Source organism: Branchiostoma belcheri, unplaced genomic scaffold (genome assembly GCF_001625305.1).
Source record: "Branchiostoma belcheri isolate BF01 breed outbred unplaced genomic scaffold, Haploidv18h27 scaffold70, whole genome shotgun sequence".
In the NCBI taxonomy this organism is placed as follows: Eukaryota; Metazoa; Chordata; class Leptocardii; order Amphioxiformes; family Branchiostomatidae; genus Branchiostoma; species Branchiostoma belcheri.
The window spans coordinates 446,950-462,611 of NW_017804354.1; positions in this window are offsets into that span (position 1 = coordinate 446,950).

The following is a 15,662-nucleotide window of genomic DNA, read 5'->3' on the forward strand; positions in this document are numbered from 1 at the left end:
TCCCATACCGATATCATAATTCACTTTTGAGTTAACTATCTTTAAAGCTTTTGGAGGTTAACTTCCCGAAAAACCTTACATGTCACATATGATCTCAAATTGAAGACCGTGGATACCCTGTATCTTTATATGGGATTTAGAAAAAAAGATCCGCTTTATTAATAGCACAGCTAGATAAGTATTGGCCTGGTGTTGTGAGAGTCCCGATATACTATGATCCTTCTTGTTTTATGAATGAAAGCGCACTTCTTTGACATGCGGTCCGAGAATAGTCTATGAGAAACGTTATGTTGGGACGACACCTCCTTGCCACAAGGGAGATCAGTGTGTCGTCGGTCATAGCTCGCTTAGAATTCAATGGATTGTTTTTCAAAATTCAGGGACTGATTTGTGAATGCTTCCATAGCCGATACCCAAATTCTCATATCGAAATCATAATTTATTGTTGACTTACTAACATTTAACAGTTCTATCGTACTTCTCTAAGAATTTCACATGCGAATTGAAGACCGTGAATACCCTTCATAAGGAAAAAAAAGAAAAGCCGATCTATTACCGCGTACCTGCACAGCTAGCTAGATCAGTATATGAGCCTGGTATTGTATTAATTTGTACAAATGTATAAACATATACCACTTGAGATATTCGTTTAAAAAAGAAAAACGCATTTCTATGCGGTGCAAATTGACAGTCGTCTGTAGTTTGAACGCCTCCTCGCGCAAACTTGTAAAGCACTCAAGGCCGGAGCTGTATATCTCGCCTAGCATTAGGATTATCCGTTCTTAGTTTGTCTGATACATCTCATAATGCTTACGCATGTACATGGAATATCACCGATCTACGTCGTATCTTGGTGAAAAATTACAAACGTGTAATCTGTGAAAATATAACTCATTAAACCCTCGGTGGTTTCACGAAGAGTTTTGAGTGTACAAGTTAATACTGTTATTTTGTTGACTTTCAGAGATGATACATTTGCATTAACATTGACTACTGATTGGTGTAAACCAATCACATACAGATTTCATGGAAATTTATGGAGCTTTTTTAAGTCATTACCTTGTGTACTATATTAAACAGATGCTCTTTTCTCTCAGAGAAATTTATGTCTAGCTACTACTATCCAGTTTGAATAAACTCTAGTTCATCTGTATGTAATATGTTTCTCATTCTATTATAATAATATGATAACTAATACACCCAACACAAGGTATGAAGTGCCAAAATTTCAGTGATTTTATTAAAACATTTCTTAATCTGGTCAAGCAAGATATGACAGGAAACCAGTGTTTTCAGCTACACATATCAGTAATTCATAGGGAAATATCTGTGATCATACATTTGTATACTGGAGTCATGAGACTGAAAAAATACACAAAGCTACTTTGACTTGACTTGACCGTATATCTATTACTACTGTACCTCAACTTTAGTACTGTACCTCAACTTTGTTTTTGCAATGTGGCCTTTCCTCAATAACTACACTGCTTCTGGGCTACACGTGATACTCAATATGCTTCTCATAAAGGATTGTACTACCCAAGTAGAAAAAAAAAACAACTTTCTGATTCATACATTGGCAATTAGCACATGAAAATTGAATTTAAACTTCAGGTCAGGTCACAGCATTTACTGCTTTTCTGTGGTCATGGAGGGGGGGGGGGAGTGGCATCACACATCTCATGATGATAAACTGGAAATTACATACAGTAATCCTGGCATGCAAGACAGAAGTGACAATGGCATCTGAGCATATAATTTAGCTTTAAACAAGAGTTCTGTGGCCCCATAAAAGCCCAGTGAACCTGTCAAATATTCTAAAGAAACTTTATGGGGCAGGAGAAATAAAAGGGAAAAAGAACAGTTACTATAACTGTACATCCTTTGATAGACAGAATTAAAATGGAACAGGATTTCCTTCAAGTGTCACTACAAATCTGATAATAAATACTGGTAGTGTTTTGATGATTCATGAAGTGTTTTTGAACCTCAGCATGAAAGAATAAGCTACTGATAGTTATAATGTAACAAAGTAACATCATACAAGCATCATTAACTACAGCATTACAAGTATTTTCTATGTAAGCTAACACTGTGTTTGTTTCCTTTCTTTTCAATCACATGTAGGGCAGTACATTGCAAAGATCTACAGTGATTTTTCAATTCAAGCTGTAGTCATGAGACTAAACATATTCCACACTACTATAAATTGCACTCTTTTCCACAAATTTCCATTGTCATTGTTTGCTCAAAGCTGTTCTACATGTAGCTAGCCAGGACTTTGAGGTGGCCCAGTGTGGTCTGCTTTCTTGTATCCACAGTTCAGCTGTATGTTGATGTCTGGCACCTGTGACAGGAAGAGGAAAGAATGTCAAATCATGCACTAGCTTGGAGCTTCTTCTACATACATGTGACATCAAAGTCAACCAGAAGAAACATGATTATTTAAGATAACAGTACTGTCAATTCAACAAACAAACAACACATTCCTGGCTCACAGTGACCCTGGCTGGTTTAAATAGAAACCAACCTACTATGTTCACTCTGTTGCTCATATGATACAGGTACTATTGTAAGATACCTAGGCTAGGTTTGACTTATGACTTTTGAGGGAAAAGTTGTTGCGACTAGTAATTATATAAACATTGATGTGATTGAGAATGTGTAACTGTAGCCTTCATTTTCTCATCCCTCTCCCCTCATTGTAAATTGTAGTCTCTGTATGGAGTGGGGGAAATATGTGTATGAAATTTATTAATATCAGCATCATCTAGATAGACAGTCCAGTCAAAGTTTATTGCACAACTATATTAACAGGTACAATGTATGTCAGATAATAAAATGCAACAAATAAAACACTTGAGCTACTATCCTTTCATAGTTGCCGCCATGATTTGTGCTACACAACTGTTATCATTTGAAAAATTCAGAACCTGGCTACCACCACACCGCGGCAAGGTGAGCGGCAGACTAACGAGAACTTCTCAACTCCTAGAGTCTAACAACACTAGGACTGATAGATACAAAAAAAAGTTCAATCCCTTACATGGTGTCTCTTCTAAACAGTACAAAATGTAAAACTAGTATCGCAAGTTTGATGGACCGTTACTTCCTTGTAATCCAGAAACGGATTTATGATGACTGTACTTCAATGTTAATAAAAATGAATTATAGCACTCTAGGACCATGTACATTATTCAAACAACCAGTATCTTTACCCAGTATATATGTCACGGTGTGTATGTGTATGTGTATGTACTAGTATGTGTGTGTGGTGGAGATGGTGGGTGGGGCTGGTGGGGTAGGTAGCTACATAGACTAAAAAAACTTTACAAGATTGGTGGCCACAATGGTATATGATAGCAATTTTACTAGTATACCATTTTTTTCACAATGTTTAAACTAAAAGCCTGGTAATTTGAGTTATTTTACCATGTATAATACTTATAACAATAATGTAGCTTTATTGGGTTCTAACTCAATCATATATTATTCTAACCAGCAGAAAAACCGGGTCCCCAACCAGAAAAATTTGGCCTTTGTGGTTCTTAGGAAAATACTAGTCGCTCTGATTTGTTAATTGGCCATATAATCACACTCAACCAGAGTAAGAGTGAATAAAATTGACCTATGTAGGCAGATATGGGAGATGAACACAACAACCATGGAAAATACCATTCTGTGTATGGGTGAGCTTTGTCTTAGAATAGTCTGTAACTGTATATCTCTTTCTTTACTATGAGTGGGACAAGTCCTATTATTAATAATATTATGAAGTACAATTCATCTTCATTATCTTCTATACATGTGGAACACAACTTATCTGTGTGGCTGGTATGGACCTTTTTCAATTTCGTTTGGTTTCATTTTGTTATGTTAATTCTAAATGTATTGACGTGAGATATTCTTCCATGCCAAAGTGCTTTTTGATTTTAGAATATGTGTGAAGTTTACTAGTATTTCTAAGTTGTTTCCTCTACTACTAGCCAGACAAAAATCAGGGATGACATACAGACAGTGAGTGTGAGTGATGACATCAACCCAGCTAACACAAATGACTTAGCCCTGGCAAAAATATATTGGTAAAACAATCTAACTTTTCATCATTACATTGAACTTAAGAGTACAGTTATAAAAAAAACAAGTCTTACTAATGTTAATCAGGCAATAAAGTTCTTTATATGGATTAGACTACTCAGTCAGTTGTATGCATTTAATGAAAAATTGATCCTACAGATTCATAATGGCCAATCATACTCTAAATTTCAACTTCCTAGGTTTTGCCTCTGTTTGGAAGTCATTGCAAGACATAAATAGTTTTCACACAAGTTCATGTACTGCCCTTGATTAGATTTCAATAGGGTCACAGTGAGATAATGTGAGCGGTATAAAACTATACTGATCATGCATTGGTCATGCATATGTTAAGGGGTTGGAGAAAAAAGCAGTCCAGTCCACAGGTAGAAAAACAGTCCAATCTGAAAAAAGGTTTGCAGGGGTCTTGGCTTGGTTAGTCACTTGAATTTGATGACACTTTCCTATGACTGCTGATATATAACATGAAGGTGGCTGCACATGAAAATGGTATAGGGTAATAACCACATAGGCTAAGGATACCATATAGATATACATTGTAACTTGTAAGCTCTCGCACAGGCACACCAAGCCTGAAAGCTGATGATATGACAGATTGGCTGATAAATGTAAGATTTCCAAGTAGATACCAAAAGTCATGAGTCATACTAGAAATAAATGTTACTCTCGACCATTTTAGAAGGTCAAAATCAATTACCTTCTTGTTTGGAAAGCATTGATTGAGTTTGCCAGACAAATGACTCTATGATGTGCGTAGATTAACATTTTTTTTTACTTGTCAAAGAAATATTGGATTTATCCAATTGTTGGCATCCTTCCATCTCTGGAGACGACGATCTCGCACCATGAATCAGTTCATCGTTATGCATCGCCGGATGTGACTGTACAGTCCGATCCTGGAACTGCAGACTTTGATGTGCAACTCTTTGCAGTAGTCAGGATATGCCTCAAGTTAAAGCTTTAATTGTTAATTTAATGATTAAATTCAATAAAGCGCGGTTATACATTTAGACCATTGGATACAGACAGTAGTTCATTTTGCACTTTATATGCACTTAAATACTTATGCACTTATACTTTTGCACTTAAACATTTGACAACATTTCCTTATGTAAACCTCAGACCAAGCTGTTGTGGGAGGATCCTAGCAAAGTCGGCTGGAGCTACAACACCGCCTACCGCTGGGAGCTGAAGCACCGGGTGGACATCGGACTTATCAGGTAATCGGCAGTACACTGACCTACGGGTTTCTGATGGTCGCCACTGTAACTAGGTGTTGTATAGCCACAAGCTGTTTAGAAGATGGCATACTGCTTAAACTAGAAATATCGTGTCATACTGCAACGTATGCAGTATTTTGGGGTAAAACTGTTACATTAAAATTATCCTATTCCTCCACAACTGTTATATGAATAAGAATTTAAGGGCTGATAAGAGTAATACTTCTGTTTTCCATGGCAACAGCGTTCAAACTTTATACTACTAAAAGCTTTGCGCTAGCTTCAACCCGGCGTTAGAATTTTTTTTCAATTTTTATCGCCAGATGACTGATAAATGTCATATTATTTTTAACATCTTTATCATGAAAATTATTTTCTTAAAACTACCTTACTATACGAAAGTCCTCTAACTTGCTCTATATATGATCTATTGGTTATATAAGAACTCAACCGGTGGTCCTGATATTTACATTATCCATTTAAATACAAGTACGTTTCCCTGTTTCGAAGTCTGATTGGTCTATCCTTGATCGTCCAGGTTCCGTCTGTACTCCGGCAGTCTCCTTGTGGTGGACTCCGGTGACGTTGCCACAGTATTTATGTCTTACAAAGACTTTAACACAGAAGCAAAACCTAGGAAGTTGAAGTTTAAAGTACGATTGGCCATTATTAATTTGTAGGATCAATCTTTGGATTTATCCAATGTTGAATATAACCGCCTAAGTTTACCTATCTCGTTTAACATATTGAGTCCTGTAATGTTCAGGTCTGTGACCTTCGGAAATTTTAAATTGTGGATCTCAGCTTACAGTCTGATACCAGATAGTGGCGGGGGAAAACAAATGGGCACAGCAGGTTGTTAATTGCGTTGTCTCTCCTCTTCCTTTTCAACCTCCTTGCCAGGACTGACAGTAACGTTACTAGTAACATGTAATATACAAGCGGTTGTAGGGGAGAACATTTTTAAGCTTTTTGAAGAACCAGGGTTTTCGAACAGGGCTTCCGGACTGGACGGCTTTTTCCACCAACCCACATAACTGTTATATATTATGAATAGGCAACTAACTATTAGTAAATTGGCATCTGGTTTACTCTTGTCTACTTCTATTAGTCATTACACGGATAATCACTCTTTCTTTTGTGGAATCAAAATTATCAACAGGTTATACATGCCGTTCTAAGGGGGCCCCCAAGGCCTTTTCCGTAGAGCGTAATCGGCCGTTTTAATTCTACGTAGAGCGTAGACGGAGCCCTCTAATTCAACGTAGAGCGTAATTGGCGCATTTAGCGTACAGCGTAATTCGCCGTTTTAATTCTACGTAATGCGTTGTAGCTATCGGGAATTCACCGTAGAGCGTAATCGATTAATTGTGCGTAGAGCGTAATCCAAGCCGCAAACGGAAACTCGAGGCCTCGCAAGTGCCGGGTTGTCGCGGCGCTCGAGGTCTTTCTTGCTCTACCCCCTTCTATACAATGGAACAATCCACTAGACTTGTTCCCAGAGCCATACGCAACAACAAGGCAACATATGGGAATGATCCCACAGTGCGCTGGGTACGAGAGTGATCTAGACGTCTATAACCATCGGTGACGTACAGGAGGACCATTGGCCAAACGCCACAGATGGCCACAGATGAAGAGCTAGTAGAAGGCCTTAGAACCACATGACTTGTAAGGCCCAATAGGGGCCCTCAAGACGTTTCTTAGCGGGAACATCATTGCAGCATCAGGCCAGGGTGATGGAGGACAATCCAGGGAAGAGCAATGTCATCCCCGTCATTGTGCGGGTGATGGGGAACGCGGGGCCGTCGGTGCTGTCCTCTCACCGTTCCAACATCACCCTGGCTGTTTTGGGGACGGAGATCAGACACATCCCCAAAATCTTGGAGGACCATCTGGGAATAAAAGAAGTTGCCGGGAAAGTTGGCGTCCACTGTTTTGATGTTACCCTGTCAAGATTTGACCTCAGGTCAAAGTCCACGTTCGCGATCCATACTCAGGCGCAGCTTGATCTGGAGTTGGATCTTCTGAAGAGCACTAAAAGTGAACTTCTGGGTAAGTTATCAGTTTTCATGTTTATTGACCACCTTGGGCTTTTCTTCTACAGTGTATGATTTCATGAAATCATGAGGTCCATAGAGAATCTGTTCTTGCCTCGACAAGAATGTGTAATTGAGGCCATGTGTGGCAAGGACAGGGACTGGTGATCGCCTAGTGATATCTGAGATAGCAAGCCGGGGACAGATGTCCCCTTCGCGTCGTAAATCAATGGTAGCGATGTACGAGTTTCTGGGAGATAATGATCTCAAGATCGTCTGGCTTCAAGACGTTTTCGTTTCATAAACAAAAACAAGGCCTTCAAGAACTTTTTTTCTTATTCCGTAAAGAATTATATAATTTTTTCGAGTGTTCTTTTTTTTATTTTTTAAATACTCTACGTGCGTTCTGACATATTCACGTTCTTTAAAAAGACATTGAAATAATTTGACCTTTATGACCCATAACAAACGTGGTATTTTTTTTCTCTACATTCAGTGACTGTCAAGGAGAGGAAGGTTCTACTTACCGCTGCCTCCAGTCAAATCGTTGTGAAAGTTGTGACTGACTGTGGCTCACACCCCCAGCAAAGACAAGGTATTTCTAACGCATACAGTCAGATAAACTTTCTGTAGTATGGTGTTAACTAACTATATGTACCATGGCCTTAGAACTGGATCATGTTACTCAGATAGGTGACGGTGATATGTGTGTTCAATATGTCCATCATATATGTTTTTCATTCTTTCGTACCCAGCCATCACACATTGTGTCCCGGACCAACCTTACTGGCTGGAGTTACCTCTTCTCAAAATATGCACAGCCCCTCTGATTATCATGTACTGTGTACAAGAGGTTTCCGAAAAAGCTCGGGTTGAATCTAACATAAATAGGTGTTGTGTAGTCGCGTAACTGTTGCATTACTGAATAGATTATAAACAAAAAGGTTATGTTGCACACTTTTTATAGACATGTACATATATCAGTGGGCGTGGCGTGTTGGCCGCGGACGCGTCCACGTGCTTCTGTTTATGTTCTGCCGGCAGTACAGAACATAAACAGAAGCACGTGGAGCGCGTTCGTGCCAGTCCCTGTTGTTCCATGCTCAAGATAGGGGCCATGGAAAACCAAAATCCAAACAATCTTCAGTAACTGATAAAGAAACCAATTTGCGGGCACTGGCGGTTTTCACGTGCACATGTACAAGAGCGTTTGACGAAAGGAAATAGTTATCTCGATCGATTACATGGAAACGCCGACAGGACGGCCGGTCAAGTTTTGAACGCACTGATGATGGCCTTATCGCAGTCCGCTTTAGCCTTACGTGTGCAAAGGATTTTATTATCACTGTTGTTGACTTAGATGCACATTAATCATTTCTTATATCATCTATTTTAGTTTTGTCAAGAAACAAACGGGGGCGAAAGAAGGCGACGAACACCGCCGAGGACGAGTGCCTCCTCGATGCCATCAGAAACGGTCGCAACCCTGTGAGGAATGAAAGACAAGAGCAGGACCTCCAGAACCTGAAAGATGGTAAGTCAACCGTGTTAGTAAAGGTTTTAGTAGTGCAAAGGAATCTTGAATATTAATTAAGAGCGCTACATATTAGTCATGAATTACATGAAGTAAATGAAGTACACAACATGAAGTAAATGAAGTCAATGACATTCGCATGTGCTGTGTAGTTATAGAATGAAATGTTCCACCACTGTGCTTTTTACAGGACTTCAAGAAATGAGCAGCACCGCGACCCACGAGCTGCTGGCCAAATGTGGGTCGTGCAAGACCCAGCTGAAACTGCCAGCAGACCGCACGTGGAAAGGCCGCGTCAAGTTTTTCAAGCGTGAGTTCAAATATATGCATTTTGTCATCACATAGTGACTGCGTATCTGCATACATGGTATTTATCTAGAGATGACTGGAAGATGTGTGGACAAATATTTGTGTGGACCAATTTAGCTCAAATGATGTATGTATTCATTACATGAACAAGATGTATGGGGTAGGGAATTTTCCCGACCAGCCTTCGCAACCCCTGCTTCTCGTATTGGGTCAGTTAATCCTTACTACTTGTGAGAATTTGAGGCTGGTCTTAATCCTGATGTTTCTGACTCAGGGAGAAGAGTTGCTGTTACAGTTCTATTCGGTTACCCGTAAACTTCAAGTGGCCTAATGGTCGTGTTACGTGGCGACCACTGCGTAAAACAAAGACGTCATTACTATTATGATTCTTACACTCAATGTCAACAATATTCCTTTCAGTTCACTATGACAAGTGCAAGAAGCGGAGGCAGTCGGCAGGGAAGAGCCAGCAGCTCATCAACGACTGCAGGAACGCCATGGCATCCTGGCTGCAGACGCCCTCCACATCCGCATCGGCCGACGCGGCTATGGACCAAGCATCAGCGGACGCGGCTGTGGACCAAGACGTCGACTACGACAGCATTCCAGAGCTCGAATCAATGTAAGGTCTCGGGCCAGAGTTTCCGAAAGTTTCATGATTTTGTATCAGGTGGACACCGTAGTCAAATGTTACGTTTGGATCCGAATAATACAGTTTCTTATTACTTTTCAACGGAGCTGCTGGGAAACACTCATTTTCCCTGGGTAACGGTTTAGTAAAGTAAAGAGTGTAGCTGTTTGTTTTAATTGCTTTTTGCGTTAGTTTGATTACAGGAAATAATGTAGTACATGTATTGTTTTGAGGCATTTTACGTGTTGTTAAAGGGAGATTGTTCATCAACGTTATTCGCCCGTATTAGTGTCAGTGAGGAGCCCTTTTTATGTTGTATAGATACTTGTACTGCGTGTTATGTTTTGTTGACTTTTGAATAAACTAAAAGCGGCTTTCACTGAAGCCTTGGCTCTTTTGTTCTTTCTCCATAGTGCTGTTGAATGTGATCAGTACACCTTCTCCGACACGGAGGAAGAAATCTCCATGATAGAACACCATTCCTTCGAGCCGATCGTGGAAAGTGAAAGTAGACCGGAAAGTGAACCGGAAACAGATAGCGGTGCGGATGGTGAGTCAGAGATCGAGAGCGATGTCAGTTGTATAGAAGATCAAGAAGAGGAGCCACAGATGCAGTGTGTCGTAGATATACCAGTATGCCTCCAAAACATAGATCCGTTGGCACGTAAGCTGCACGAAGCCCGGCAAGCAGGACTTGTTCCAGAGGACAGGATATTCTTCAAGTGGCTGTCGGGCAATTTGGACTACCTGCTCGACGAACAGCAGTTTGAATGGGATGAAGATGTTGTTGAGTTCTATAGATCCCTAAAATATCACGGTGGGGAAAAAACAGTCAACTTCCTAAGAGGGCCAATGCATCTTGGACAAGGTCGCGGTGGCACAAAAGACCCAAAGTCCGCTAAAATGAATCTGGGGGGGCCGTCAATGACCACAGTTGCTAAAAAAAATGCGGGATACACTACCAGAAGCGGGGTCCTTCATGATCTCATCCTCGCATTCCATGCGTTTGCATGTGACGAACCCACAGATGTCGTACCCCTGGTCGACAACCCAACCGTTAAAGTCATCCCTACCGTGATGCAAGGCGACGGGACATCCATAAAGCCATCAATCCAGTTCGACCCCCTCACCAAAACCAACGTCGGACTGACATTCCCCTTAAACCTGCAGTGGGTCAAGGAACACCAGGAACCTGACCTACAAGTATTGCAGGACAACATCGTCTCAGAGGCTCATGTCCTGTTGTTACAAACCTTGGATGGCAACCTATCCATGCCCATAGCTGTCGATTACCTGGCAAAAAAGGGAAAGACAGGAGATACGATGCTACAGATGTTTACCAGTAGAGTAAAAACTGTTCAAACATGTAGAAGCTGTCTCCAAACGGCACAGGTTAATGGACTCATTGTCGGCGATGTACCAGGGTGTGAGAGCCAATGTGACGAATGTCTTGACAACGGCATTGTGTGTGAGGCCTGTGCTACCGTCGGGCATGAAACGGTACACCCAGCTGCCAGGGCATGCACCAAGTGCATGGAAAAAACACACAAATGTGAGAGGATATTGGTCCTGGTCCTCAGCACAGATTGTGAGGAGGGGAACAAGAAGGCAATGGTCCAACACAAAAACTCCGTCGAAGTGGACCCTTATTTGCAACTTCTTGTTCACATCCCAGATGCTGTACATGTCGGCAAGTCTCTAAAGGCCGGCTTTGCTAATTGGTTTTTAATTGTAGAAGGCTCGCGTACCTGTCTGTCAATCTTGGCAATGCTGCGAAAGAGAGGCGACCCCGCCATAAAGAGACAGCTCAGAACGTCATTGTGTGAAGACGACGTCAGGAATAGGGACCGAATGTCGGTGGAGTCAGTGAGCCGACTGACACAGCCTTCTGTTGTTCAGCTTTTGCGTACCACCGGGTCGGTAGTTTACACTATCGTACCAGACCTGCTGAAGAACCCCGACACCAACAAACCTGGCATGTATCCCCACATTGTCGCAGTCACCCCTGGGCCATTTGGGTTCTATTTGGCACTGGATTTCGATCCCTTGAAAGGAAATTCGCGCCTCATCCAGATCAGAACCCACAATCCTGCAGACACACTCGTCCTTAAAGGGAATTTGCAAAATGCACACTCGCTTGCCTACATGGATGGCATAGCGTTTGTGAGTGGAAGTACCGCCATCTATGTTGTTTCAGTCGACGGAAACATTGGTCTTAACGTGTCGTCATTGAAGAAAGTGGCTGACGTAAAATACGAACTGGAGAAGCGGGATCTCTGTACGAACGGAAACATGAAGCAGTTGAAGGAACGCCTGCAACGTCACCTGAATGTCGTCTCGACAAGATATGGCCCCGACAAACCGCTGAAGAAGTCAAATCTGAATGTCAACACCCAGATGTCTCCCCGCTGCATTCACTCTGTAGGAAATGACACGGTGGTGGTCGGGGAAGACCGAAGTCGGAGTGTATGGAGTATCCGGGTGGAGAAAGATGGCGTAGGTCTAATCGGCCACAAGGAGATTGTAACGGCATATCCAAACTCCTGCAGGAGTATGCTGTCTGTTTGCATCGGCAAAGACGACCATATCTACGCCACGTTCCGCGGGGAGCCTGGTGGACTGTACAGATATGCCAATCAGACATGGGAGGAAATTGTACTAAATCAGACCGACGCCTGCACAGAGGTGCACAGCGTGTCTTGGTACGGCGTCGGGGAAACGATGTTGGCCTTCACGGACAGTGCCAGCCATCAGGTAAAAGCTGTGACGGAAGACTGGGAGGTACGGGCACTCGCTGGTAGCGGCCGGCCTGGCCTTCAGGATGGAACCCTAACGTTTGCCGAATTCTACCATCCACGTGGCATATGCACAGACCTCCACTGTCTGCTTGTTGCTGACTCGGCAACAGGAGCTGTACGGATGATCACAAATGTTGACGCCGCGGCCCTGTTCCTCGAGAAGGTTGGCGGGCTGTACAGAGCTTTCAATGTATATCCCCCAAAAGAAAATGCCCGAAACGCGTCCACAAACCAGGCGTTGGCAGCAGTGAGAGACTTGAACGCCTTTCTAAGATCGTGCAAAGACGATGTAAATGAAATAAGAGGCAAAGATGGTGCCACAAATGGCAAAGAGGGTACGGTCTCAAGCAAGACACAAGACAGCGTAGGGATACTTGAAGAGGGCTTGGAAAAATTCAATTCCAACTTAACAGAGCTAAATAACACATACAGCCCTGACATGAAGTCTCTGCTAACGTTGGCAACAGAAAATGTCCATGCCACCCATCATTTCAGACATCCTACGGCCACTCTTCTGGAATATGTACAGGATTTTGCAAATACAATGAGGGAGAGTGTGAAGCGATTGGCTTTCTGGAGCGTCTACTACCATACGCACCCCAAATCCTATTATCCAATTCCATTCACAAAGACACACCTGTCGGGCCTTCCACTCATGCGCTCCAGAACGCCAACACAAATGACGGCAAACGATATGGCCGTTATGAGACAATGGGCTGCTGACTTTGGTAAAGCTGTACGCCAAAAGACAGTGCGCCAAGAAACTACTATGCACAAGGCTGGGACACTGCCTCTTACTCTTTACCGGCAGAAAATGCCGGATGCCCGTCCCTTGATCGATAATGACGACCCCCCCGCCAACCCACAAGAAGACGACGCCACCGCCAACCCACAAGAAGACGACGCCACCGCCAACCCACAAGAAGACGAATTTGAAAGTGAAAGTGATGGAGATGATGATGTTACAGAGGGCTCAGAAAACCACACATGGAGATCCACATCACTTATAACAAGGTCTGGACGAATGGTGGCAGCGAATCGTCGACTACAAGGATACTTCTTCTTTTGAACAGGAAAAATTTAATGTCCCAATACAAAAACAAAAACTCTGAATCATTGTCTCGTAATCTTCTTCAAGGAATAACAATTTGTGACATTTGTTGTCTCATGAAAGTGAATTTAACAAACCTCGAACTGGTCAAGGACTGTAAGACGCCCCCTCGTTATCTAGGATCCAGGTGGACTACTGCCGTGCACAGGTGTTGCAACTTCCAAGACAAGTAAGTGCATGAACACATTATGGATCTCCACATAATTCTTCTAACTCGACACCCAGGACGACTTGCCTAACTCTAGTTATGTTTACGTCTGATTTGCACATAGGTGCTAACCACTGAAATAGGCTGTTTACTAGTATTGCTGCGAATGAAACAGGCGCGCGTGTGCCAGTCCCGCGCGAAGCTTCCGCTGCGTTTCCAATTGACCGTTTCGAGCCGTGTTTATCATATCATAGGTAGGGCAGTTTAATATAGAAAATACCTTCTGTCTACTCAATGCGTTTTCTGCACTGCAACATACGACTAGACGTTAGCATGGCAATCGGCAGCTGGGTCGTTTTGACAGCCTGATTGTGCTGTATTGTTTGTGGAATTTTCTACCTTCATTGAAGGTACGAAATGCCCAAACATTCATTTCAGTTGGGGAGTATGCATGGAGATGGAGGTAAAAAAAATCGTACTTCTTTACCTCCATGCAGATATGGTCGGATCGCCCTCCGATCTTCGGGCGATCGACCCACGGTCGAGTTGGTACCCGTGGTAATACTGGTACGCGGTGATGTATTCTATACTTTCAATGTAGTGCCGTAGTGACCGCCGGTTTAGCATTACTACTTTTAATTCAAGTTTTGTCACCTCTACATGTGATAAATAAAAAGGTTTTGACGCAAACATGCAGTCGCTAGGGGACTGAGGTCTGCATAGTGCGTTGGGAATCTTTCGAATTTAGCGTAGAGCGTAGAGAGGCTTCCTGAATTCAGCGTAATACGTAGCCGGCTCTCAAAATTTAGCGTAGAGCGTTGTCGGGACCCCCCCTTGGGGGGCCCCTTCTAAACCATTAAAATTTAGCCCCGATAGCGCGTACGGCACGGCCGGCCGCGGCCACGCGCACGTACTAGTATTCAAACGTTAACTGTGTAAAATGGCATTCACATTATGTTCAAAACTACGGCGCCATACAAAGTGCAAATAAACAAGAAATACCTACCTATACTTAACCTCCTTGCGCACATATACCTTCACAGCACAGGTAGGATGCATGTTGTGAAAAAAATGTAGACTCGGCGATCGGCCGGCTATCGAGAAACCAAACTTTTTCTCGGCAAAGTACTTCCTTCACTCTTCGGTCGATGGTCCCAGTGCTACTGTATCGATGTGCTACTATAAATCGGATAAAATATCGTGGCAGAGTAACCTGCCTAATGTTTCATTTCGTCCCGAATATTAAAATTGTCCGAGAGATTGCCAAAATATTTAATATGGCGGCCATGACAGCTAAAGGTCAGATCTGTTGGATGACCTAGGTCAGGGCACTAGTGACCCCATGGACAGTGAGAAACTTGATTACCCACAAAAAAACACCGGTACACCGTACAACACATACATACACCATATACCCATCTCTCCTAGCCAGAAGTAAGTGGAAATGGTGTCTCTCATGAGCCAGGAGACGTCTCCTGGCCCACTTATAAGTGGAACATGGTGGCCACCATGTTCCACTTATAAGTGAAAATGGTGTTTGTATGGGGTGATTTACAGCTGCGTTGCTGCGCTGCAGGAACAGGCAGTACAGATAAGATGGCGGCTACCAAGTCGTCGCACAAACTATGCTTTTGGTCTTACGTAGCTTCTTCTCCAACGTCCTTTGACGTAATAGCTACCTCTCAGTTTAAAGTTGATCATTGACAAGTACTATCCAGAACCGTATCTCGTTCTGTGCCTGAATTGGTTTTGGGTATGACCATGCAGACGCGGTTCT